The sequence below is a fragment of the Balaenoptera musculus genome, chromosome 8 (genome assembly GCF_009873245.2).
Source record: "Balaenoptera musculus isolate JJ_BM4_2016_0621 chromosome 8, mBalMus1.pri.v3, whole genome shotgun sequence".
In the NCBI taxonomy this organism is placed as follows: domain Eukaryota; kingdom Metazoa; phylum Chordata; class Mammalia; order Artiodactyla; family Balaenopteridae; genus Balaenoptera; species Balaenoptera musculus.
Genome location: NC_045792.1, coordinates 90480949 through 90507838, shown reverse-complemented (window position 1 = coordinate 90507838; position 26890 = coordinate 90480949). Strand labels below are relative to the sequence as shown.

General features: G+C 38.0%; 1 long non-coding RNA gene across 1 annotated transcript in view; it reads left to right on the top strand.

Annotated features, from left to right (window-relative positions):
* Positions 1–4691: 4691 nt before the first annotated feature.
* Positions 4692–26890, top strand: part of LOC118898783 — a 295817-nt gene continuing 273618 nt past the window's right edge. The window contains exon 1 of the long non-coding RNA XR_005020816.1: positions 4692–4746. This is a non-coding gene — a long non-coding RNA (uncharacterized LOC118898783). The remainder of the gene's footprint in view (positions 4747–26890) is intronic.

Here is a 26890-nt window from a genome sequence, read left to right as displayed (position 1 = left end):
TTGTCTTGAGGATTATATGGGACCACACACACACAAATATTCTTTTACACTGTTTTTCTGGCAACTCAGAGGTAGCCAAATAGAGCTCGTTAAAGGAAAACAACAGCAAAAATATTTAAAATACATAATGGTGGGAGATTATGATTAATTAAAAAGTTAAGTTTTTTTTAGAATGTTTTTTTCCATCAATTCATTTTAAATACAAGCTGCAATTCAACATTGTTCAATTCGCCAACCTCTCTGGGGGCATCCTGTTTTCCTGGCAGAAGTTCAACAAATTTGGTGGCCTCATGATATATGGATTGTATTTTAACAAAGAGATCAACATCTCATCCAAGTACCTTTGACTCTAGAGGGAAATAACACTTTTAGGTGGAAACCTTCAATAGACTTGGACATCTGCATAATGACTGAACTTAGCATAGGTTTACATAGAACACGGCTCCATTAGAATTTTGATGGCTTGGAAAGGAACAGAAGGTTGTAAATTTCCTAAGGGAGAGTCTCTGGAGGGTGTGAAGATCTGAAACAAAATCAGGCCAATGTGACAGGTGTGTTGTGAATGGCTGAAAAAATAGAAAAACCCATCATCACAGGACAAATGTGTTGCATTTTTCCTAACAAACAGTGACCCCTTGCAGCTTGTGTGACACGGTCCTCTCACTTTTTAAGGGTTGCTAATAACTGGTAGGCTTTCTCTTTGCTGCTTGTTGAGAGGTGATATTGTATAAGCCTATTCATTAGATACCTATGACCTCATAGAAATACCTTTTCCAATGGAGAAGGGGAAAAATCAGGAAAGGGAGAGGACAAAAATGGGAGAAGAAGGGAGAGTAGAGGAGGGAAGGGAAGACAAGAAGAGTTGGGAAGAGGTGAGCAGGAAAAAAAAAGGAAAAGAAAAAAGGAAACTATGGGATCTGCTTGATTTTACGGTTTAGCAGTCGTGAGGATGTAGTCTCAAAAGTTTTTAGAATGTGGGACTATAAGCAGATAAAAGGTAGTTTAATGTGCCCAAGCTTCTGAGATCTGCCCACATTTCCAGCCACACTCTGCAAAGGGGGATAATAAGAAATCACTGCTGTCCTCCTGTTGGTACTGACAGTAGGAACTTATACCTGAATTTGTGAGCAAAAGGTGACTTACGTGCAACGCTGTCCAGGACAGTGGATATCTGTAGAGGTCGTCAAACTTCATGGGCAGCAGTAGAACATAGGCAAATGCTTCCCAAAACTTTCACCACCAAAGACTCCTCCAGCATTTTCTTTCTATCCCATGAACCCCATAATTTGATTTTTTTTTTCTACTGAACAGAGTCCATGGATTTAATGGCACAGTGTGTTATTCATATTCTTATTAAGCAGTCTGCTATCTACTTCTGTTGTCACTCCAGACTGATATTAGAAAACATGGTTGCCTCTGAGTTGGTTTAAATCCAGCCACAAAGACACTTGATCTTTTAGATATCCCTTATCTTATTGTAAATGATATTAGTCACTGCTTCTTTTGAAATACTGAAGATAGTGCTGGGTATTGCTTTCGTAGGAGATTAGTAAACATATAAAATGATAATATTAAAGTAGAAAGGGAAGTGAATTGAGACAGAAAACTTCAGATCATCTGGAGGGAAAAATAATGAGGTAAGAGAGGTTGGAAAGAGACCCTGGGGCTCCCTGCTGGTCTTAAGCAAGTGTTAATTTTCCCCTCTCTTTTATCCCTGATTCTGACAGATATGTGGCCCATTTTCCTAGCTACTAGTCCCAGATAAGTGGAAAGATGTATGAGAAGGTAAAAGCGATGGATGTTGAATCAGACCCTGCTCCTTGCTGGGTGAGAGATTTAAGAGAATCCCTCTGTTTCCCCGAGCTCTGCTTTTCCAGCTATAAAATGAGGCATTTGGGCTATGTGATCTTGCTATCTCTTTCTATTCTAACGTGCTGTGATTTTTTTTTTAACATCACTTCTCTAAGCCTCATTTTTCTTATCTGTAAAAATGGGAAGAATGTCTACATCACAAGGTGACTTTGAGTATTAAAAGATAGCCATTGGGTATCTTTCCCTATACAAATCTACCTGATTCCTGAATTTAGTTATTAAGAGTTCATAGCATGAGTTCAGATAGTGAGAAGTACCACACTGTTTGAGTCTATTTCAGTTCAGTATTTCATATACTAAGTGGTGAGTTTTCGATAGTGAAGATTTATCAAATGTTTTTTGTTCCTGGATGTCTTTGGAAGCGCCTTACAGGTAGGCAACCCTCAATAAAGATTTACTCTGGTCTCCTTGACCTTGAGGATAAAGACAGCCTTGTTCAGCTTTGCACTCCCAGTATGTAGCACCGTGCCAAAGAGTCAGGAATTCCCAGTGGATGTTTGTGACCCTCAGGCAAATCATGTGATCTTGCTGGGTCTCAGTTTGGCTGTAAAATGTATTCAACAATATCTACCCCCCATAGAGTCTTATAAAAAATAGTAAAAGATCATTTCAAAAAGGTAAATTCATGACTCTCACACAGATATAAAATGATCAAGTGTAAAATGTTTTACATAACTCATTAATCAATGAAAGAACCAGGAGTGTTACAACCAGTTAAGAGAAAAATCCAAAATAAAGACACATTTATAGATCAAGAATATTGAAATTAATGTGCTAAGGAGGTAAAACTAGCTTCTTGCACAGTGAAGAGGGAAGTCAATTGAACCTCTACTAGACAGAATAACATTTGACTTTAGAGAAGAATTATTTTGTACTGCTAATAGCTATTTATATTTTACAGAGTTGTAAATTCTGTAGAATTCTTCCATAGAATCACATAAACAGAAAGGTGTGCTGTAGACAATGTATATAGTTTTCCATTGAAGCACAAAATTTTCCCCACATAAATTAATTAAATAATCATGTAAATTACTTAACTGGTGCCTAGCACACAGTGAATTTCCAATAAATGATTACTTTTAAAAATTATAACAATGAAATAGACTGTTTTGTAGATACTCAATAAATTGAATCAGAACTGCAACTCTAACAACGCCTTAGTCTATTTCTTAGGTTTGTTATTTGTTGTCTCATGTAATTCAGGGTCCTCCTCCTCTTTTAAAATATAAACTCTACTATGTTTCTTTAACATGTGCCAAGAAGAGTCTGCAAATTGCCGAACAAATTTAAACATTTCTCTCTGCGTTAAATACAATACTATCCTAATGGGAATTCTTACAATAACCCAGAATGACAATAGCAAAACCAAGTTCAAGGCAAACGTAACAATGGATGTTTATTCATATGTTTGTGGAAGGAAGACTCCTCTGCTGTCACTTTTGTTTAAGCAACAGTTCAAAGTGTTGAAAAGGGTAGTCTGTTTTATGGAGTAAAAGGAGAAAATACTGAGGCTGTATCTAATTGGCAAGTGTTCTATTAAGATGGAATTTGGGGAAGTGCGGGAGACTTTCTAATTGATACATTTGACGCCAGTTCTTGGTTGGCTAAAGGGGACAAGTAAGAAATTTGGGGTTCAAAAGAGTAAGGATTGTTTAGTGTGAGAGCAGAGGGTTTTCTGTGGCTATTTCCTAGAACAAGAAGATGTCCATGGGGTTCTTTGTTCCTGTCATAACGATCCTTCTAGACTGGGAGGAGAGGACCACTATGGCTGATGGTTTCTTAATATAAACCAGTTAATACAAGTGAGAGTTCAAGAAGTAATATGGTTTAGATGTGCATGAAATGATTTTGTTGAATTTAGTTAAAAGAGCCCCATGAATCCAAGATAGACATTTGAAATTTCAGGCCAAAACAGTTGTGATGGGGGAAATAAAAATCATGTGGTTAAAGAATCTGGCCATAATTATATGATACATAATGACATGAAATTTAGTATCGGTTTTTCCTTGGAAGTCACCATAGCCCAATGTCCAAGCCACTCTTTTTCTTTTGTCTTAAGACAGATTCAATGCAAAAAAATGTTTTGATATTAATTATTTAAACAAAACAAAACAATAATTGATGGTCCTCTCCCACACCTGAGTGATGAAAGAGCAATGAATTCAGCTTAGCTATTCTTAAAATCTGACCTCCCCAATATGTAAGTCTTTCCCCTATGATCTGAAAAATGAGGCTAATAAAAACTTGCCAGACAGAGAATTATAGGTAGTAAGTGCTTAGAAAGGTGTTTGTACTAATTGAATAAGATTATATGTACATATATATATATATGCATATATATATGAGTGTATACATATATAGTAACTAACAAACAAAGCCCCAGGCCCATGGTAACTTCTCAAATGTTAAATTCCTTTCCACCTTCTCAGAGCATGCAAGAATAAGAAATTTTTAGTGAAATGTATTATATTGAGACTCTAATCAATAAACTTTTATTAAGCCTTTGCCACTCACCTGGGCTTCTACTAGGTGTTAATTGGAGATACAAAACCACATTAACATGCAATATTGTTTTTAAAAGAGAAATGTTTTCTTCCTAAACCTTTCTATTAAACAAATAATAAAATGTTCAAATATCTTTAGTGTGAGTTATGGGCGCTATAATCTAATTGATCCACCAGCATTTATTGAGCATTATATATTCCTAAGTATATCCTTTTATTTTTTTTTTATATAGGAGTTACTGGAAAAGCAGAGATAACCTATGTAGATTAACAATATGGAAACATCCTGAAACCACTTTGGAGTCTCAGTAAATTGACTGGATTCAAGTTTCACAAACAGGGAAACTGGCCCATGGACAATTTGCTACAGGTAAGTGAGAGGTGTAATTTACTTCGTTAGGATCTTTCAAAGATTCACTGACTGTGGGGTTCTTAATTACATTTCAGATGATTGTAATGTTCGTTCGGTACAGCTGACAGCTTCTCTTCTCTCCCAAACGTACACATGTGGATGCCATCATATGGTTAAACGTCTGGCCATTTCATCTTGTTCATTTGGGCTTCAGTCAATTACAAAAGGAGGAAGCAGGGGGAAAAAGTACCCACCTCATAAAACTTTTACTAGTGGTGATTTATGCGGAGGGGTGCGAGTCAAACTGTTCCTGGGACAGATGTTTCTTTGCACTGCCCGGGGAGTTGAAAGAGCAGCAGATTGGTCTGTCCAGGATTCAGAATGAAACAAGCAGACAAATGGTGATGCCCCCCTCCTTCTTTGAAACTGGGGCAGCAGTTCGCTCATTGATACGGAACAAAGTGTTTAGGAAAAGTAACTGGCTTTTTATTCTCCCTTTGAAAACCTGGTGAGGTTGGAAAGCTTGATGTGGTGACAGCATGAAAATATTTTCTCTTGGGCTATTGCAAAAGCTGAACTTGTCTGAATGAACCAGTGGGGAAGAATGAAAGTCTAAGTGACTCATACAAGTGGCAGTTTGTGGGCTGAGGGCACGGGCTGTGGCACGGTCCGTAGCTAAATGTTGTATCATCAACAATCAAGGCTGCTTGAGCCTAGAAATAGGAGCTGTCCAGCTCTGCGAAATGGAAGTAATCTGTTCATTCATCTGTGGCGTTTCACTGTGTTGAGGAGAAAAAAAAGTAAGATCAAGTCATAGTTCTATCAAGCTCCATCTATGGCAAGGGAGACATTTCTACTTGTCATTTTAATTGGCAAATGCTTACTTGAATCATTCCTGCTGTTTTACGGGTGAAGTAGAAATGTTATTAGAACCTGGCACCAGGGCAAGAGGAATTGCTCTTACATTTTCCTGTTAATATTTAGCTCTCTCTGGGTTGCTTGTATAACAGCTGTCTGTCCTGAATTCATAACTGAAGAGCTTTCCTGAAGACAAGTGTTCTTTCTTGCATCAAGTGCATCACATTGTGTAGATTAAGCTAAATAGAAGACATGTTATCTGTCTTCTGGGAAACCACTTTGTTTGGAAAGTCGCATAAGAACATAGATATGGAGGTGTTTTCTAGCATGTAAAGTGCTCTCTAAAGATGAGGAGGCGATGATAAGATAAAGATATGGTAGCAGCCCCTCAAGAGGAACATGAATCAACAAAGAGAGAAAAAGACCTGAAGCTCTTGTTTTTTTGTTCATTTGTTTTCTTGTTTTTTTTTAAAGTATATGTGATGGTCCCCTTTCTTTGCCTTATATCTTAGTCCTTCTATTTATACAAAAGGGAGGATGTTGTTTTCTTTTACTTCTACTCTTGTGTTTATAGGGAAGAAAGACTCACATGAGTGACTCAAGTGAAAAGAGAATTATTCTGTTAACATGTGTGGGCTGGAACTGAAACAGAATTTGAACAAGAAAAAGAAAAGACAGTTCTAGAACCTTCTTAAATGTCTGTACCATTCTCATAAGCAACAGGGAACTTATCCTTTTTGCAATTCAACTTCTCTCTGAACATATATTCCATTCCTTCCTCTCTCTCTCCCCACCCCCCAACTCTTCCTCTCTGTCAGCTTCTGGTTGCTTTTTTTACCCCTCTTTTGTTTGCTTCTCTCATAATTTTGCCTTGCACATAGCTTATCATGGCCTCTTTGGCCACCTCCCATGTATTCAGCTTCAAATCTTGCTGCTAACGGCCTGCCTCTGTTGGGTTACACTCAGGAGACAGAAACCACACTGGTTATTTTAAGAGATAAAATGTAATTTAAGAATGATTTACCAGATATTGGAGAATTAAAAAGACGAAAAGGGTCACTGATAAGTCATAGAGGTAGAAGTTGCAGGAAGTGGCTACTTTGGCTGCAGGAACAACAAGCAAGAGTTTGAGATGATTAGAATTTAGAATATTGGAGGAGGGGCTTTACAGAACTGGAATTTAGCAGTCTTGGGTAGGGGTGTTGCCTGAAAGCTACAGGAACTTTAGAAGCTTGGGAAGGGAGGACTCAACCTTGCTGGGATTAATGTCTCTAAGAAGAATTATGCTAGCTAGCTGGTGTAGTGCCCCAGGAGCTTAAATTGGCGACCGCAAAGATCTGGGACTCAGAATTTTGTGAGGAATGGTGTTGAGACAATGTAACAGCCCGACGAATTAGAAGCGAATCCACAGGCAGAGGTGGGACCACATCTCTGAGGAAGGGATACCAGGCAGCTAGTGCTGTTACATCACTTGGAGAGGGGGGCGATTAGGCTGTTTCTAGGTGTGTAGGAAAAAATGCAAAATGGAACCAACTGTTGTGTGGGGTATAGGTCAGGAACAGTTCCTCCTCCAACTTTCCGGTCTCCCTCTAGCTCTCTCTGTTGGCAGAAGTAGGGAATCAGGTGGCAAAGGGGAACTGTGCTTTGCAGAGACCCAGGCTCAGCATTTCAAAGCAAGATAGAGGAGGATGGAGGATGGATTTGAACTGAGAGATAGCAATTTAACAGTGAGCACATAGCTTATCCCTTGTTTATGTGTAAAGGTGTGTGTGTGTGTGTTTAAATTTTCAAAAGCGAGACTCTGATTGGCTTGATTCGTCTCTTCACTGAGGTGACAGATTTTGACTTACCTAAGATTTGCCTGACTTTTAGTCCAGTGCCGCTCCTGGCTTAATTGAGTGGCATCGGATGGTGGATTATAATAGAATGCAATGGAAAACATTCCTCTTAGGGCCATAATCTCTTTTTCTGAAAATCAACTAGGGGCATTCATGTGATTGCTATGTAGTACAGATGTAAAATATGTAAATGTGATATTGTTAATGACCGACTTTTTAATTAAGCTTTTTAATTGTGAAACAATTGTACATTAACATGTAGTTTTAAGAAATAACATGGAGAGACCCCATGTCCTCTTCTCCCATCCCCCCCGATGATAATATCTTACAAAACTATAGAACAGTAAATAAGACAACCATGATATTGACATTCGTACAAGGAACAGAGATTTTCTGTCACCACAAGGGCCCCTCCTGTTGCCTTTTTATAGCCACACCCACTTCATTCCCATCCCCAACTTCTTCCTTAAGCACAAGCATTTCCATAATTTTGTCATTACAAAAATGTTATGTAAATGGAATCACACAGTATGTAACATTTTGGGACTGGCTTTTTTTCACTCAACCCAATTCTCAGAAGATTCATCCAAGTTATTGGGTGCATCAACAGTCCCTTTATTTTTCCAGCTAGTAGTATTTTATGGTAAAGATATACAACAGTTTATTTTACCATTCACCTTTTGAAGGATGTCTTGATTGTTTCACTTTGAGGCTATTACAAAGTTGCTAGAAGCATTAATGTACAGATTTTTGTGTAAACATAAGATTTCATTTCATTGCTCCAAAGTGCAGTTGCTAGATTATATGGTGGTTGTATATATAGTGGGTTTTTTCCAGCTTTATTGAGAGTTAATTGACACATAACATTGTGAAAGTTTAAGGTGCACAGTGTGATGATTTGATACATATACAGGCTGTGAAATGTTTACCATAATAAGGTTAGTTAACACATGCTTCATCTCAAATAATTACCATTTTGTTACTGTTGTTGTGGTGAAAACATTTAAGAGCTACTCTCCTAGCAACATTTAACTATATAATACAGTGTTGTTAACTATAGTCACCACGCTGTACCTTAGATTCCCAGAACTTATCATCTCGTAACAGAAAGTTTGTACCTTTTGACCAATGTCTATTACTCCCACCTCCCACCCCTGGTAACAATTAATCTACTATTGGTGTCTATGAGTTCGATGTTTTTAGATTCCACATATAAGTGAGATCATACAGTATTTGCCTTTCCCTGTCTGACTTATTTCACTTAGCATAATGCACTCAAGGTCCACCCATGTTGTTATAAATGGCAGGGTTTCCTTCTTTTTATGACTGAATAAATTTCATATATCTATATATGTTACACATAACATTTTCGTTATCCACTCATTTATTGGTTGACACTTAGGTTGTTTCCATATCTCAGTTACTGTGAATAATGCTGCAATGAACATGGAAGTGCAGATACCTGTTCAAGATAACGATTTCATTTCCTTTGTATATACACCTAGCAGTGGGGTAGGTGGATCATATGGTAGTACTATTTTTCATTTTTTGAGGACCCTCCATACTGTCTTCCATAGTGGCTGCACCAATCTACAGCCCCACCAACAGTGCACCAGGATTCTCTTTTCTCCACACCATCACCAGCATTTGTCTTATTGGTAATAGTCAGTCTGATAGGTATACGGTAATATCCATTGTGGTGTTCATTTGCAGAGAAAAAGTTCTGAATTTCGATAAAGTCCAGTTTATCAGATTTTCCCTTTGTGGATCATGCTTTGGTGTCCAGTCTAAGAACTCTTTTCCTAGCCCTAGACCCCAAAGGTTTTCTTCTATGCGTTTTTTTCTAAAAATTTTATAGTCTTTATTATATTTAAGTGCATGACTCATAACCCATCTTGAGTTGATTTTTGTATGAGATGTGAAACTTAAGTCACATTAAAGACATGCTTATGGGCATCCATTTGCTCTTCTTGGCGTTGGCATCTATTGAGGTTTTCATCCATTTGAAACCTGCCTGGTTGTTGGTGTAATGAATAATTTGCAACTGATACTTGGATCTTTTGGGTATTATATTATGAGACTCTATATCTTATTTAAACCTTCACTTTTAGCTGCCTTCTTCTGATATTGCTTCAGCAGGGGCAAGGTGGGTAAATTACATCAGGTGGGAGTGGAAATTCATGTTCCTTACTTGGCCTCTGTTGACACATGAGTGGATGGGGCCTCCTCATTACTTCTGAGCGTGGGCAGGAGTTCCAGCTCCCACTAGACATCCACCGATATGTCCCTGGCTGGGAGGAATAGGAGGGTGGTGTAACTGCTACCCATTTGGCCACCACTGACACTATGGGCAGAAGAGTGGCCTCGTTCCTGCTGGGAAGTAGTGAAAGGCCTGACTCTCCATGAGGCAAAATCTGATACATTTCCAGTATGTCAGGGAAGGTCCCCTGTTACTGCTGACTGGAGGTAGAAATCCAGGCTCCCCATGTCACCTCCACTAGCAAAGCAAGGGTTGGAAGGTGGCCTTGTGGCTACCTGGCAGACATAAAAGTTCTAGTTTCCTACTTGGCCTTCTCTGATACCACCTTGGTGGGGAGTTTAGGGGACCTTGTCACAACTTGTTGAAGGTGAAAGTCTAGGGCCCCATTAGGGCTTTCCTGGCTTGGGTAAGGATAAAGCAATATGTTTTTGGAGGTGTTCAGCTGGATAAGAAAGGAATTGTCGTAGAGTTTTCCCTGTTGCGAAACTGCATTTTCCTTGTCCTTAGGATAGAGAGAAGAGACTTTTGTTGTTTCTTTCTTTTCTTGTCTGTACCTGTCAGCGTTTCTGGGTTTCTGGTCTCTTCTACTTCAAGTCTGGGGCATATGAGGCAAAAGGAAAACCCAGGAATTCACCATCATGTCATTACTTGGCTCTAAGCTTCTTTGACAGCCTGTCTCCTACTCTGCACCTTTCAACTTCTTCTTATATATTTCTTTTAACATATAATGTCCAGGGGTTATAACTGTACTTAATGGGGTGAATAGGAAAATGTAAGTCTACTCTATCCTCCTGGAAGTAGAATCCCTTGGAGGCATTTTTGAAGATATTTTGATGGGTCCGCTTTTATGGTTAAATTTTAAAAATAATAATTCAGGTAGAACCATACAGCTGTAAAACAAAACAAAACAAAGCAAACAGACAAACAAAAACACTCAAGCTTTCACTAAGTCTGTTCCCCCGTATTTGGGTAGGAACACATGCAAACCCATCTCAAAGAGATGATTACTTTACACAGTAGAAGCTTACAAATAATTATTGAATGAAGGAATAATCGCTAAATGAATTAATTTGGCACATTGTCTCCTACATGTGAAACACTATTCTAGGCACCAAGGAGGGCAGAGCACATATATATTTATGATATAGACCTAACTATCAAGTTATCTGCAAACCATTAACAGTGCTAAAATGGAAAGGCTACCGTAACTATAATATATAAGGTAGAAAGGTATCTTTCATCTCTTCGGAACAAGGCAGTGTCTTGTTCATCTTTGCTGCTAGTGCCTATTGGAGCACATTACTCATCATACATGACTTACTCTAGGCGTTTAGCAGACGGGGAGCGAGCACTTCAAACTGCTGGGAAATAATCTGTCCTGTATTTTCCAAAAGCTCGGCAGAAGGGGAGTTCCATAACATTACTAAGTAATGTATTCTCACACTTCTGCACATTCCTTTACCAAGTTAGAGAATTCTTTATGTGAACCCTATCCCTGCAAATGAACCGAGGTGCTTATTCTTCTAACTTGGGTAGGAGAAGAGCAGAGATAAGCATCATTCTTCACGCATATACTTTTAAATATTTAAGATCAAGTGCCCCCTCTATCTCATCATACATGCTCTAACTCTAAATACCAACCACCATAGCTTCATGTTTTTATATATATATATACATATGATGGCAGTCTGTGAGTGAAGTGTCAATCCCACTCATCCCAGCACACATAAGAAAAAAACAAATAACTAAAATGAATAAAAAAAAATAGCAACATATGGTAACAAGATGATTTAACATCACTGTCCTTTAAGACAGGCATGAAATCTATCCTTAAACATAGCCCATGGAGAAGCTCTGAATTTCATCAATTTATTGTAAAGTCTAACAGGCTGGGCATCACATAAACAATGGCTTTTCAGTTACCTAAGGACAGAACTTTATGCACACATATAAAAGTCCCTTGGCAGAAAGTCAGAATCACAGCTAACAAACTCTCTAGCATTTCGGTCCTGGACCAGGGGATGCCAGAGGCTTAGGGAAACCAACAAGAGCCCTGATGCTAGGAATCTTGATGGGACAGAAACAGTCATGTTTAATGCACGGCAAGGGGCCTCCTGTGAAAGCAAAAGAGTTCTACTCATCGTAGACAGATGAGAAGAGATCTTTCTGACTTATGTCATAGACACTCAGAGGACATAAACTTTGACTTCTGTATTTGATAAAGCAGCGGTAGCCTTAGGGGAGCTTTTTAAATATTGAGTATTTACAGGATCAAGTTTTAAAAAAAGCATCCTGGTTTTTGTTTGGTTGGCTTTATCATAAAAGTCTTGCTCTTTGGATGAAGAGCTCTCTGTGAGTGCCTAATTCTGTAAAATAAAAGGAAAGAGCAAAGTTTGAAGTGGGGTGAGTTCTACTTTATATGATTTTCGGTGAAGAATAGGGATAACACATTGAACAAGAAAGATGATATTTTCACGTGGTACACCTTGTTTCTTGGAAATTCATTTTAATAGGTTCCTGAGACAGAAAATTACACTTAGAACTCACACCCTTAAAACTTCCAAGAATTTAGAACATTATGGCAGCATTCTATCTGTCATGTAAACTTTATAGTTGCCACAGAATGAAATGATCAGGGTGCCATATAGTGTTCAACATAGAAAATAGCCTATATTAGCAGAAAATTGCACTACTCTGTGGGTTTTAAAGTTTACAAAGGTTATTAGATTTAAAAAATTGCCCATGTATTAAGTTATTATTTCTTTTAAAATACATTTTGAAATATCTCTAAAAAATATATTGACATTATCATAAGCAAAACATGTTTTTATTATTAGAAACTTAGAAACAAAATAACAAGATAACAATTACTTTGTTAAGGAAAAGAGATTAAAGGCATCAAAAAGATGTTTGAGAGTGAGTGGCAGTTACTTCTTATTGCCATCATCCTGAATGTGATTCTGTAGTTTTTCTGAATCTATAATGCAGATTTAGCCAACATTTCTGAGCTAGTTGAGGGCTGAGAGGTGGAGTTAAGAAACCCAGAGAACATCATCAGAGCGATTGCACTCTTGCCATATTCCAGCTTATCAAACATAATTTAAAAGTCTCCAGGTGTATTTGAAGCACTTTTTGAAAGAAAAATCAGCCCATGTCTGTTAAGTCTCTATCCTGCCTGTCAGATAAGTAAAACGATCATATCATTGGCAGTACCTCAATGTTCTCAACTTTTTTTTAAGTGACAAATGTGCTAAATATCATGGGAATTCCTTATGCTCGATTTGTCACATTTTACATCTTAAAGATGTAATATGGAGCTTAAAGCTCCATATTCATGGTGCAAATACAATGAAATATCTCTGCAGTAAAGCAAAATGTTTCACAGTGCACATTTACTGTTCACGAAACCAAACCAGAAACCAGAAATTTCAAAGGCAGTAAAACAATTTGGGACAAGCATTCTATTCAACTGAATGGTGTGCTTCTATTTCAGAGAGCAACTCCTAAACTGAGTGCCTTGCACAGAGATGGCGCACAGTGGTAACAAATTGTTGAATGAATGATTGTGTTTTTCATACACCTGAAAATAACAAGGTAGAACCAAAGGTGCGCTGTAAAACCTCTCTGAGGGAAAAGAAAAAAGAAAAGAAAGAGAAAAAAGCTCTGATTTGTAGTGTTTTCTTCTTTCTGGGGTGTAAATACTCCCCCTATGACCCATTTTAATTACCAATGTGGTGTCACTGAACACAGAGGTGGGAAAAGATGTCCAGAATGTTGTCTTGCAGGCTGGTACAAGCTGGCTCCAGTCCCCTACTGGTTAAGGCCCCTTGACTTGCATTCATGTGATTTGGCAAAAGAAAATCATGCCACCGATTTCCTGTTGGTTAATTAGCTGACTTGATTTTGATGTGGGCCTTTCACCAGTAATGATAATAAAGTGTTACTTTTTTCCAGGTAGGCTACCTGCAGGAAGAAAAGTTGTAAGAATACCTCCCCAGGAGTTCCCATGCTTTTGATAGCAAATAAAAAGCAAGGAAGGCCTTGAGGATTTTCCTGAAGTTGAAAAAGAAATCTCTTTAACTAGGGCCACCTACTTTGGGGCCTGGGCACTGTTAAGCACGCCTTGAAGAATCCTTATTCTTAGCCAGTCTAAGCTCAAAAACTGAATAGGAAAGCCTTAGGCAAAGCACGCTTTAGCAACATGGTATATTAACTCTTAGAATTTATAAAATCCTTCCAATCCCCCATGATGCTGAACTACTTTTGAAGTCAAGAAATTTGGTGCAATACAGAGTGAAGTAAGTCAGAAAGAGAAAAACAAATACTGTACGCTAACACATATATATGGAATCTAAAAAAAAAAGAAAAAGTTTCTGAAGAACCTAGGGGCAGGACAGGAATAAAGACGCAGACGTAGAGAATGGACCTGAGGATGTGGGAAGGGGGAAGGGTAAGCTGAGATGAAGTGAGAGAGTAGCATTGACATGTATACACTACCAAATGTAAAATAGATAGCTAGTGGGAAGCAGCCACATAGCACAGGGAGATCAGCTCGGTGCTTTGTGACCACCTAGAGGGGTGGGATAGGGAGGGTGGGAGGGAGACGCAAGAGGGAGGAGATATGGGGATATATGTATACGTATAGCTAATTCACTTTGTTATACAGCAGAAACTAACACAACAATGTAAAGCAATTATACTACAATAAAGATGTTAAAAAAAATAAAACTAGGTATTTCAGGAAAAAAAAAGAAATTTAGTGCATACAAGAATAAAGAAATCTTGAGGTTGGTTTATGATTAAAACATCATTCATTACAGAACTTTATGGATCAGACTCTGAGCTGGACATTCTCACTTATTTTATATTTTTAATTTAATTCATGTGCCTTTACTCTTTATGATAAAAGTAGAAATTCTTTCATTTAATGAAGATAGAAGAGGGCATCCCCAAAGTTATTAAAAATAATATTTTAATAGCAATAGCTGTTACCATCTGTTAAATGTCAACTATGTCCTAGACAGTTCACATTTACCATATTAGTTAATACCCAACATTATTTCTATTTTATAGTTGGGGTAAATGAGACTGAGACTGAGACTGTTATGCGTGAGGTCATGAACTAATAAAGAGGAGAAACTGGATCACAAGTCAGTGTTCCTCCAAATTTATTGCTTAACATGTGTTAATTAATTCAGTCATTCCACAAATGTTTATTGAGCACCCACTATGAGTCAGGGACTCTTCTTGGCTTCAGGGACACAGCAGAGAACCACATCAATAGAAATTCTGGCTCTCACCGATCCCCATTTTAGTGGGCAGAGACAGTCAACAAGCAAATAAGCAAAACAGAAGAATATGAAATTAATGTTATGTTGGATGACGATAAGTTCTATAGAAGAATACAAAGTAAGGAAGGAACATGTAGTATAGGTGTAGGAGTGCCTCGCAATTTTAAACTAATAATCAGGGAAGGCATCACTAAGAAGATGAGAATGACCAGAAGGAAGTGAGACACTGGGGTATGCAAATATCTGGGAGCAAAGAGGAAACGTGTGCAGAGGCTTTCAAGTGACAGCAGGCTTAGTGCATTTGAGGAACATCAAGATTTACGGAGTAGCTAAACAGAAGCAGGCTCGGGAGAAAGTGATGGGAGTCGAGGTCCTAGAAGTGGGAGGTATGGGGGAGTATGCTCGACTCCTTTGGCTTCTGTGGTGAGTGTAGACTGGAGGGAGGTGCAGGTGAAAGAAGAGAGGACAGTCAGCAGGCTGTTGCGATAATCCGTGTGAAGGATGATAGTCTCTTGCACCGTGATGGTAGAGGTACAAGTAAGAACTGGTTGGATTCTCAATATATTTTGAGAAGATATGATTTGCGGAATGATTAAAAGTAGGCTGTGAGTGAGAGAGAGATTAAGAATAACTCTAAAGTTTTTGATCTGAATAAACAGAAGCTTCCATTTACGAAGATGGGGAGGACTGTAGAAGGAAAGATTTGGGAAGGAAGAGAAGGAATTTGTTTTTCAAATGTGGTAAGATGGAGGAGATGCAAGAATAAAACAACATTATCTACTTCAAAGTATAAGTTTCAATAAGTTAATCTATATAAAAGCACTATAAATGTTAATTAGCTCTTTTTCTTCATTCTATTCTCAGTTGTGTGATATAATTATGTCAAGACTAAGATTTAAAGACTGGCTATAATAGAATTGGTGGACTGTGGGCAAGATTTCATAAACAGAGAAGGGCCAGTTTCTAAACTTGGATTAAAAAATCAGAACAGGCTGATGTGTATCTGTGGGACCAAGTTTCTCAGAGAGAAGTAAGAGTCAAGAGAGATGAAGAAGATGGTATGGTTTGGTCCTGCTGAAGTCATTTTTTTTAAGACATGCATGTAAGAGTAGCTTGTATGCTGTAGACTTTTTTTTTTTTTTTTAATATTTATTTATTTATTTATTTTTGGCTGTGTTGGGTCTTAGTTTCTGTGCGAGGGCTTTCTCTAGTTGCGGCAAGAGGGGGCCCCTCTTCATCGCGGTGCGCGGGCCTCTCACTATCGCGGCCTCTCTTGTTGCAGAGCACAGGCTCCAGATGCGCAGGCTCAGTAGTTGTGGCTTACGGGCCTAGTTGCTCCGCGGCATGTGGGATCTTCCCAGACCAGGGCTCGAACCCGTGTCCCCTGCATTAGCAGGCAGATTCTCAACCACTGCGCCACCAGGGAAGCCCCTTCCTTTATTTTCTGAGATGCCATTCCCCATGTCTTTATACTCATGATTGCCCCTAAGATGATGCAGTTTTCCCAGCTCTAATTTTTCTTGCTCTTCCTGTAAAAAAGATTCGGTGCTCCCACCTGATCTTCCCTTGCCTGTGTGCTATATTCCTTGGGCTGAGTGCCTTGGGCTCCTGCCATGCAGACTACTTCAGCTCTTCCATGAACCTATTTTCCACAATGAGTAGAGACTGTTGGCAGCTGGCTGTTGAAACAGATGTCGTGCCTGCAGGGAGAGTGCTTCCTTGGGTTCACTTCCACAGCATAGCTGAGCAGTGAGTGCCAGGCATAGACTAGCATGCTTTCCCTGGGGGCAGGGTCACCGTAGCCCCTACTAGGTTGCCTCAAGTTCTGAGTGGTCAATGATTTGCTGCTTATCTGACAAGGCAGAGCACACGTGCTACACTCTCCTTTTCTCATATCTGCTTTTTACTCATATGTGGCTCCTTTTTCCTGAAGTGTCTTCTCCCTACTTCTGCCTTCAGAAACCAGGCTTTTCCTCAATACTAGAGTGACTATCATCTTTATGAAGCTTCTCCTGATTTTCCTCTATTGCATATGAGTTCCTTGAATTGCCATTGCATGTTAGTGGCCATGTCTGATTGTGTCTTAAATATATTACTTTATATGTATTTGTGTATATGTTCTTTCCCTTCTACTTGAAGGTGAGCTCCTTCAGTAAGGCTCGAACAATAAGCATCCCTTAGATCTCCAAAGCCTAAGAATCCCTAGGGTGGCTGAGAAATTTAATGAGGCCCATAGGCCAGGAGCCTGGGATGTATTAGGAAAGGCTTAAGAAAAATCTTCCTGTAGACAACTAGCTTTAATTATAATTGAGATTTAAATTCATTTTGGTAACCTACATTCAGGGTACTAGTGTTCAAGGCTATGAATTTTATCATGCATCACCAGGGCAAAACCAGTAAGATAAGAAAGAGCTGGTAAATATTAGTAGTCTGTTAAAGTTATTAGTTTGTTTATTTTACTGTTGTTTTATTTGGAGGGGTAGGGGTGTTGGGAATATCTTTATAAGACTGCCTTAGGCTATAAGGAAAAGTCTGTGGCCAAAGACAAAAGCTTTTCAATTTGTAGCATTTTGATAATATGTCTTATAATTAGCCATAGACACTCTTCCACCTTTTTTCTTTAAATTGACTAGAGTTAGACCAGGTAAATCTAAAAAGAATAGAATCCAGGTTTTGTTGCTAGCCACAAATATAAAGCAATTGTTTCTAAAACAAACCATGTCTAAATGCTGGCAAAAACATCATAATTTTCAGACTTAGGAGAAAGTTACATGTTACTCCATGTATACAGTACCAATAAAACAAATATTTGACTTGGGTGATTTTTCATAGATCATTTGAGAAAACAGCATAATTATTTATTAAAATCTGTAAACCCTGAAAATAATTTCCTTTCCTATAATGAATTTAAAGATTCTTTGATATATAAATATATGAAGTTGCAGTATTGCCAGTAGTGAGAAATCAAGCTCCTTTCAGTATAAGACATAAACATGAATTCAGTGGCCTTTAGGTTGGAACTACTAGGAATTGGAAATTATGAAATTAGCACTCTGTACTGCTTTCCTACAATTCTCCATCTTTACTAGTCAGGATTTCTTCATTCTGAAACCTTTCACCTAATACTAATGCTATCATCTGCCTTGAAATCCAGAATCAAACAAACAAACAAAACCATCCAAAACCTGGCAACTAATTGTGAGAAATTGAAGCTCTTCAAAGTGTGACTATGACCTAGCACAATACTCTACCCACAACTGTATACAGGAGGGAAGAGGGGAACACACATTTACAAGTGTCATTTTTTACCCAACCTTGTACTGTCATTTAGTCCACAAAATGGGCTTTTAATTTAGGAATACCTTTCTTCCTTCCTTCCTCCCTCCCTCCCTCCCTTCCTTCCTTCCTTCCTCTCATTTCCATCAATTTTCTCCTGTAAAATAATCACATAAAGTAAAAATCAGACACTATAGAAGTGCAAATATAAAAAAGTCTAATTTCCCCATAGTTCCATATCCCCATAATAGTGTATGTTATTTGTCTGTTTCTGTTAAATATTCTTATCCCCACTTTGTAGAAGAGGTAACTGGAACTCAGAAATGTAACTTGGCCAAGCTGTGATTTAAATCAAGGCTTCTTATTGCAAAATCCCTGGCAGGCATGTGTGTGTGTGTGTGTGTGTGTGTGTGTGTGTGTGTGTGTGTGTGTGTGTGTGTGTGTTTCCATTCCTTTCACATTCTATAGACAAAGATGAATTCTCTTTTCTGCTTGATAACATTCTGCAGACCCTATCTGATGATTCATTCGTTTATCCACATATTCATACTACCACTTACTGGATAATAAATCTGAGTAAGAATTAGAAAAATAAAGGACATAAGAAGAGGAAAAAGGAGGTACAGTTGTTGAGAAAAGGGAGTAAAGTAACCTTGGCAAAGATAAAGGGATTGAATTTCAATTAGGAAAGAAGGAGCTGAGTCTGGATTAAAACAAACTCCCATTCTAAGCTCTATGCTCTTAAGTATTGTGCAATGCCTCTTACCTCTGATGTACTGTTCAACTGATACGTTCCCCTGAAGGTTTTCATTACTAAAGTATCTTTATTGCTCAGTCCCTCCAGAGTCACAACCCCCTGGAGGGAAAAGCAGTCCTAGCTAAGTACCACACACTATCCTGGGCATCAGATTCAAAGATAAAAGAGATGAAATCCCTGACTTTGTGATGTCCAAGTTCAGTAATGAGAAGCCCTCCATGGCACTTATCTGTGAGGCTTTACAACAGCTTCCTCAGGTTATGGAAGAGTTTCAGTTGCTTTTAACAGTATTTAAGGCTACATCTAAAATATAAACCGTGTTCCTGTCTATGCCCCGACTTCCTTATTCCATTCCTGCATTCCTTTCATCTTCATTCTACTTAGTTCATAGCTTGAACAAATTCTGGTGCCTTCAAAATATAGATATGGAAGGGCCAATAGAAAGAGAAGAATGTCTGCATGGAAAACATCAGGGAATAATCCCATCAGTCTTCCTTCTTGACCCCAGCAACACTTCAGAAGCTTTGAGTGAGTTCCCTGGGTCACACATGGTTCTTTTGAGTCAGTGGGCATGTGTGCTTTTGGGGGTGTTCTTTGAACGAATTCAAGAATATGTCTCCAGTGCAAAAGATCAAACGTAATGTTTCACTTTTGAGTCTGGGCCAGCCTTTTCAAAACCAAATGCTGAATTTTGAATTCTTTCTCCAATATGCAGCTATATTTTCCTTGAATACAAATTTATTTAACAAACATTTTTTAAGAGGCATAAGGTGGTAAGGACAGCAGTGTAATTAAAATCAGTAATTCTGGAGTACAGATCTAGGGCTGCCACTTACTATGTAACCTTGGCCAAGTCACTTAACTTCCCTGAACCTCAATTTTCTCCTTGTTGAAATGGTGCTAATAATTACTCCCTCAAGTGGTTGTCACGAACATTAAATAAAACAATATTTGATAAGAGACTTCACTGATAGATTTGTGTTAAGTACTAGTTGTGAATTATAATAATATATCACATTCTGTATCTGCCAATAAGATCGTTATAGGGCTCCTGAAACCCAAAGCAATTACATAATGGGGCAAATACACTGCATGCATGACATCATTGGCAAACAATAGAAAACTAATATGGTCAAGTGATTCCATGCTAATTAAGTTACTTTGGACCCCAGACAATACTTCCAGAGTGCGATTTCAGGTAGACGTTTTCCTAACTCCTTTACCAATGCTTCGTTGTTATAGTCTTAAAGTAATACTCATGCAATCCTTTGGGTGTTAGAAAAAAGTCAAGTTGGAGTGAAGGTAGGAGAGAAATGAAGAAAGAGAGCCTAAAAACTTTCTGAAGTTTCCCATATGCAAATACCTCGATGCCGTATTGGGGGAAATAGCAATAGAATAAGAGTTCCCAGGGTAAGGCTATAATTGCCTTTCCCATTTTGCAACCATATGTCTGTCACAATATTGAGCTGCCACATATTGAGATTGCTAGTGTGACATCTTCATAGTTTCAAACTGACTCTAACCCAAAAAAGCTCCAGCAATTACTGGGTTACCACCCTTGCTCTGCTCCCCGTCTCCCTGCAGTTTAAGAGAATCCAAGTGCTCCATGGTGGACGCATCTCCAGTGTGATTTACCATTTGCGGGCATCAGCCAACACTAGGCACACATAGAAAACCCAATCAGCTTCACCCCTTTTTTGAACGGTGATAAGAGCCCAGGAAAGAGCATCAGATAGGCAGAAGAGAGTCCAGTTCATTTCAGAGAGTAAAAGTCAAAGCTGCTTTCTCCTCACAGTGGAAGGACACATCACACGTTCAAGAGGTGGATTAGGAAAGTCAGAAAACTCCCTTTATTATCTAGAGGAGGCACAGTAAATTCTTTTCTTTCTCTTTAAAGGGCTTATGTTTAATTTTAAAATATCATCATCATTTCACATTGAGGAATTACTCATAGAAATGGAATTTCTTTTAAATGTCTCTGTTTTAGAAACTGTGCCCCAGGGAAAATGAGTATGTTCATGAGTGGGCTATGAAGGTATAAAGCACATTTTATATCATAAAAATCTCTGTCTGTTACAAAGTGAAATGGTTTAGAATTGTGGGAAACTTTGGGAATGTTAAGATCACTGATGCTTTGGTCAGTCATTGCACCCAGAGTCTACTTTCGATTCTGAAAGGCAAGCAGCCAAAGCACTGAGTTTGGGTGTTATTTTGGTGAGAGTAACAATTAGAGGATCTACTGGCAACTGAATCACATTGAGATGTTATTGTGCAGCAGCTCTGAAGTCAGAACCCCAGATTAACCACTTTTCTGCTGGGTTCTTTAACATTTCTGAAATGCAGTATTATGAACTACCTACCAAATGGTGGTAATGAGAGAACATACTTCATGCAGCATTGTTCTGATTGTAAAAAGTAAGTATATGAAACGTTTAGTTCAATGCTTGCTGCATTATAAGCTTGCAGTGAACATCAGCTAGTGGCAAAAGTGCTAGTAGAGGTAACCTGACTATGAAAAAACAAACAAACAAAACAAGTAAGAAAAGCAAGGGAATGTCTTAAAGCTCCAGATCTCCAAATTGTATCTGATCTTAGTGTTTTTTTGTTTTTGTCCCATCGTGATTCTTGTATTTGTCCTTTTTGGAAAAATGATCATGAGATTTTCTTAAATAGGGTTTTGACTTTGTCCAAATATAAGAACTTTTATAAGACAGATGCATCTTAAAATTCACAAAGTCTACAACCAGAAGTTTAAAAAGGATAATAAACGTTGCTTCAGAATGATACATATATGATATTGGTGATTTCAGTGTTGAGGAAACATTTTAGAGAGAAGACCTAATTTGATATCTGATATATTCCCATCAAATATATTAACTAAATGTCTAAATATGTTCTATGTCTATCTGTATATCTCTATGGATAGTGATATAGGCTCTATAGCTATATAGACAAAGATGTTTGTTTTAAATAGAATTAAAGGTAAATGGTTTTGTGCTATTAACCTCTATAATCTAAGCTGCTGTGAGCATTAGATGACTCAGGCTGACATGAGAAGGATCAATGAGGTCAATACCATTCTATTTGCATGTGGATGGGAAATCTGCGCTCTTTCAAATGCCCATACTCAGTGTTCTCAATTGAAGCTATGGTGACACAAGTGAGGGATTTAACAAGTAGGAGTGCATAACATAGAGTGAATCCATTCTTGTCACCAGAAAGTGTATTTCATGAAGCACACATCCTTGGGTGCCTAGCATTGTCTTCTTCATGACAGTTACTTCAACAGACAAACAAATGCCGTAGTTTGGAGGAAGAAGATGGAATTAGGTAGGCATGTGGAAAGACACCTAGATGATAAAAGCCACATTATGTGAAAAATCCAGCCTGGGCAGTTATGGGATATTTGGTCAAGGGCATCAGAGTCTTCTTCCATAAGCATTTGAGTGGGATGCTTACAAAATAGCCAGTAGGCCTTTTAAAATAGTGTTTGTGAGAAAAGGGAATAGCTACCCAAAGCATTTTATTTTTAATAGAATGAATGGTCAACTGTCAATAACAACATTTGCATGACTAAATGTTATTATCAGCAGGCTGAAATCAGAACCAATTTTTACACTGTCTTATAAAAAATCAACCCTTAAAAATTTTTCTAAAGTTGATAACAAAGGACAGAGATAGTTTAATTATAACTTGCTAACGGATATAAGTTGGTCAAAAGATGAGAGCTCTGATTTTTTTGTTTGTTTGTTTGTATTTTTACCAAAACAGGCCAAAGCTTTTTTAGATAACAAGTGAAATAAAAGTGGAATTGTATGATTACAATTGAGGAAATACAATATTTTCTACTTTATATAAACATATAAGAAAAATAAGCACTTCATTTACTTAAGACTCAAATTTTCAAGCTCCATCAGACTCATTGGAAACATATCAAATTTGTCCAAGGATCCTCTAACTTCTGATTAGAGCTAGATCTTTTTTTCTTACTAGAGATCTAGAAAATAGCAATAAAATACGTCGGCCTTGCAAAGACTTCTGAAATAGTCAAGTCTACTTCCTACAGTTTTGCAGTTAGATCTGCAATGTGTTGCTGAAAATATGCGAACTCAACACTCAACAATTTACATAGCACATTTACAAAAATTAACTAGCAATATCACTGTGAGGTAGGTAGTACCATTACCTCTAATTTATATATAAGAAAAAACAAGCATGATTAAGTGATTTCCCTGTGGGTCTTATACCCTAAAAGAGGCTGAATTAGGTCTTGATCTCTCCTCTTTGGACTCTACGTCCTATAGTCCTTTCTAGTATCATGCAGTGCCTTTTACATGGTTATGATAAAACTAGACCTTGGTTTAAAATAACTCTTTCATTATAAAATTTTGCCTTCGCTAGAGAGCTTTATAACTTTCAAGTGCCATTATGTCCATTAACAGATTTGTTACTCAAATCATCCTGGATAGGTTTGGAACCTCTGTTTTACATGTAAGGAAATTAAGACACAGTAGGACACCAAATAGGTCCTAATGACCAATCTGGGACATCATTACAAAAGTACAGGACTCTATGTCCACTGCTGCTTCTTTGACTTGAAATAGAACTGAAGACTTTCTATAGGAGGAATAATTGACTAGAGGGATGAAATTCTAAAAAAAGTTTGAATTTAGAGAAATGTTTCTTCATGTTTGAGTTTCTTAACATCGAAGTGTTCAGATGGCAGCACAGAGGCAGAGAAGGAATTGTACTCTCTTGAATATATGTTCTCCCTAGGGAGGCAATCACAGGCTGACTCTAATCAATCATAAATGCCAAAAGGGCAGACTCTTCATACACCATCTGGAAGGAGGTCTTAGGATCAGAGTGCAGCTTCCTCTCTAGGCAAATGCAGCTCACGATGTATTTTTTTCCCCTGAGCAGCTTAGCCAGAGTTTTATTCCCTAAGTGCAAAATCCTTTAAAAATTATATTTTACAGGATGAGACATACTTAAGACTCACTTCATTCGAAAGTCAGACACTCATTTTCACAATGCTTGATAGTCACATACTACAGACATTCAACTGTGGACTCCCGTAGTTTCTAATCTTGAAAATCGTAATTTGTCTTTTAATATCAAGCTATTTCCTCTGCCACCTCATTTAATTAATGATATTTCTCTCCTCTCTCCTCTCTCTCTCTCTCTGGAAACAGCTTGCTCCTAAAGGGAAATGTGTGATGCTTGTCATTCTGTGTTATTTTGAGAATTCCTCTTAGGATAAAATGTAACCCTACAGGGTGTTGTCTACATTTGCTTAGCAATTTGCAGACCCATCCTAGAACATGGCAAAAGAAAAAAGTAGAGCTGATAGAGCTGATAAATAAAAAAGGAAACCCTGAATTACATGGGAGATGAATGATTAAGAAATTAAGTGGTGTCAGACCTAGGAGACTTAAATAAAAACAGGGGAGATATGGAATTGAGAAAGGGCGGGGGGGGGGAAGCATTCTTGTTACATGAAGAAGAAGAAAATATGTCTGGTTTATCTATCTTTTGCAAACTGAGGGGATGTATTACTCGTGCTGATGTGGCACTTGGATGGAGAGCACATCAGCTGGGTTAGGGTAGAAGGAATATTCTCCTGAGAAGGCTTTAGGTGGAAAGTGATCCCAAATTGCTGTCATTTAAACAGAATGATTCTTGCATAACTAAGCTAGAAACAAGAGAAGGAATTAGCATATGTGGATTTGGATGGTGGCAGTCAGGACTACGTGTGGAGCTTAATGAAAGTTGCGCAAAACTTTTAGCAGCTGGATGTTAAAGGTGCACAAGTCTTAGCATTTCCTTCTTATCTAGTACTTGGTGCCTCGTGCAGTGACTGCGGAAAAACATAAATGGATTGCACAGCACTGGACAAATAGGAGACACTCATTCATTCATTTATTCATGCATTTGTTAAATGTTTATTAAAAGCCTATTTTATATCAAACACATTCATAGGTACTCAGGATGCAACAGTCAGCAAAAGTTCTAATAGAGCTTACCTTTGACTAGGTGGATCCAGATGTAAATAAGAATCAAAGAAGTACATAGTATTTTGACAGCAATAAGTGATAAAGAAAAAATAAACAAAACAGAAAAAGAAGGTAGGAAGTATCTTGGGGTTGCAATTTTAGATAGAATGGCTAGGAAAAATGTCACTGAAAAGATGACATTTGAGTGAAGACAAGAGAAAAGTGAGGAAGTAAGCTATAAGGATAGCTGGGAAATGCGCATTCCAGACGACGGAGTGACAATTTTGAGGAACAAAGCGGGGCTAATGTGTTTGAAGAATAGTGAGCAGAGAAGAGTGTATCAGAAGGTCAGTTCACAGAAGATGAAGGCAAAGGGTAAGGGGAGGAGGAGACCATGTAGCGTCTTGTGCTCCACTGGAAAGGACTTAAACACTTTTTTTCTGATTGAAAAATAAGACCATTGGATAGTTTTGAGCAGAAGACAGAAACAATCCAACTTATAATTTAATGGACTCACTTTGGCTACTCTTTCGGGATAAGACTGAGTGAGGGAAAATGAAGCAGACTCAGCAAGATTACTTAGGAGAATATTGAGATAATTCACATAAAAAAGATTGTGAGTTTGGATAAGAGTGGTTACAGTGGAGGTAGGGAAAGTGGTCAGAGTCTGGGTAATTTTTGAAGGTAGAGATGACTGGATTTATTTTACACGCAGTAGCAAGTCACTTTTGCTCAACTACTTTAACTATTTGGAATACAATGGACAAGGAAATTAGGGAAAAAAAATGAGAAATTTTGTAACAGTAAATTGTATGGTAGACAGTGGCTCAAATTGTTATGGAGTACTTTGGAAGAACATACTATAGCAAAACTTGGCAATAGTTATTCTAATGCAGTGAATACAATAAAATACAATGATCATATCTATATAACATGGGCTATATCTACATTACAATTTTAACAATGTGGCCTTAAGTGTCTTATTTAAAATGCTCACTTTTGTTATCTGAAAAAAAGAGCAATAATACCAACATCACAGTATTATCCTGAACGTTACACAGTCTGAGTTGCTTATTGCAATGTTTGGACTCTAGTGAATGATGACTAAATATTATTACCCATCTCGTTAAGCTTACGATGGCCACAGAAATTTGTTGGGTTTGACAGTAATATATGACCTTAAAGGCCTTGTATTAGAATACAAAAACACTGGACTTGAAATTAAAACACCTAACTTCAAATGTGGTGGTTATTTACCCAGCCTTATTGATTGTAGATATTAAGGCTAATTTGGGTCTCATGACTTCAATCCAGTGCTTTTTCTGTTGTGCTCACACTTCTTAGGAACACAGGTTGCATTATACCCAACAAGAGTCCCAAATCCTGCATACCAGCCAAGTTTATTCTTCATTAGGCAGGAATCTTTGGGTCTGACCAAGCAATCAGCCTCACTTTTTGACACAGAGTTAGTGTCTGTGCATCTTGTTGGTGCATTAGAGAGCCAAACTGGAGATTAAGAACTGTCAAAGAAAAAGCCATTTGGGGCACATCCAAAGTGATTTTGTATCACTGAACTAATTCTCAAGTTATCAGGGTTATTTGGGGGGGGTGGGGAGCAGGATTCTGAAAATACAGTTCATTACCAAATTTGGGGATTTTGTTTTGACCGCAAACTGCTACAGACTATCAAAAAACTACTGTCCTCATATGTTTTTTAATCCAGTTAGAATTAGTGATGGGGAAATAAGTGAACTGGAGTCTAATTCAAACATATTCATTAAGGCAGCTTCTTCTTAACCAAGTTTTATAACCCTCTCTGTATCACTAAAGTAACCGAAGGTCAAGCAAATATAGTACAGTGATTGCAGAATAGGAGTTTGGAAACT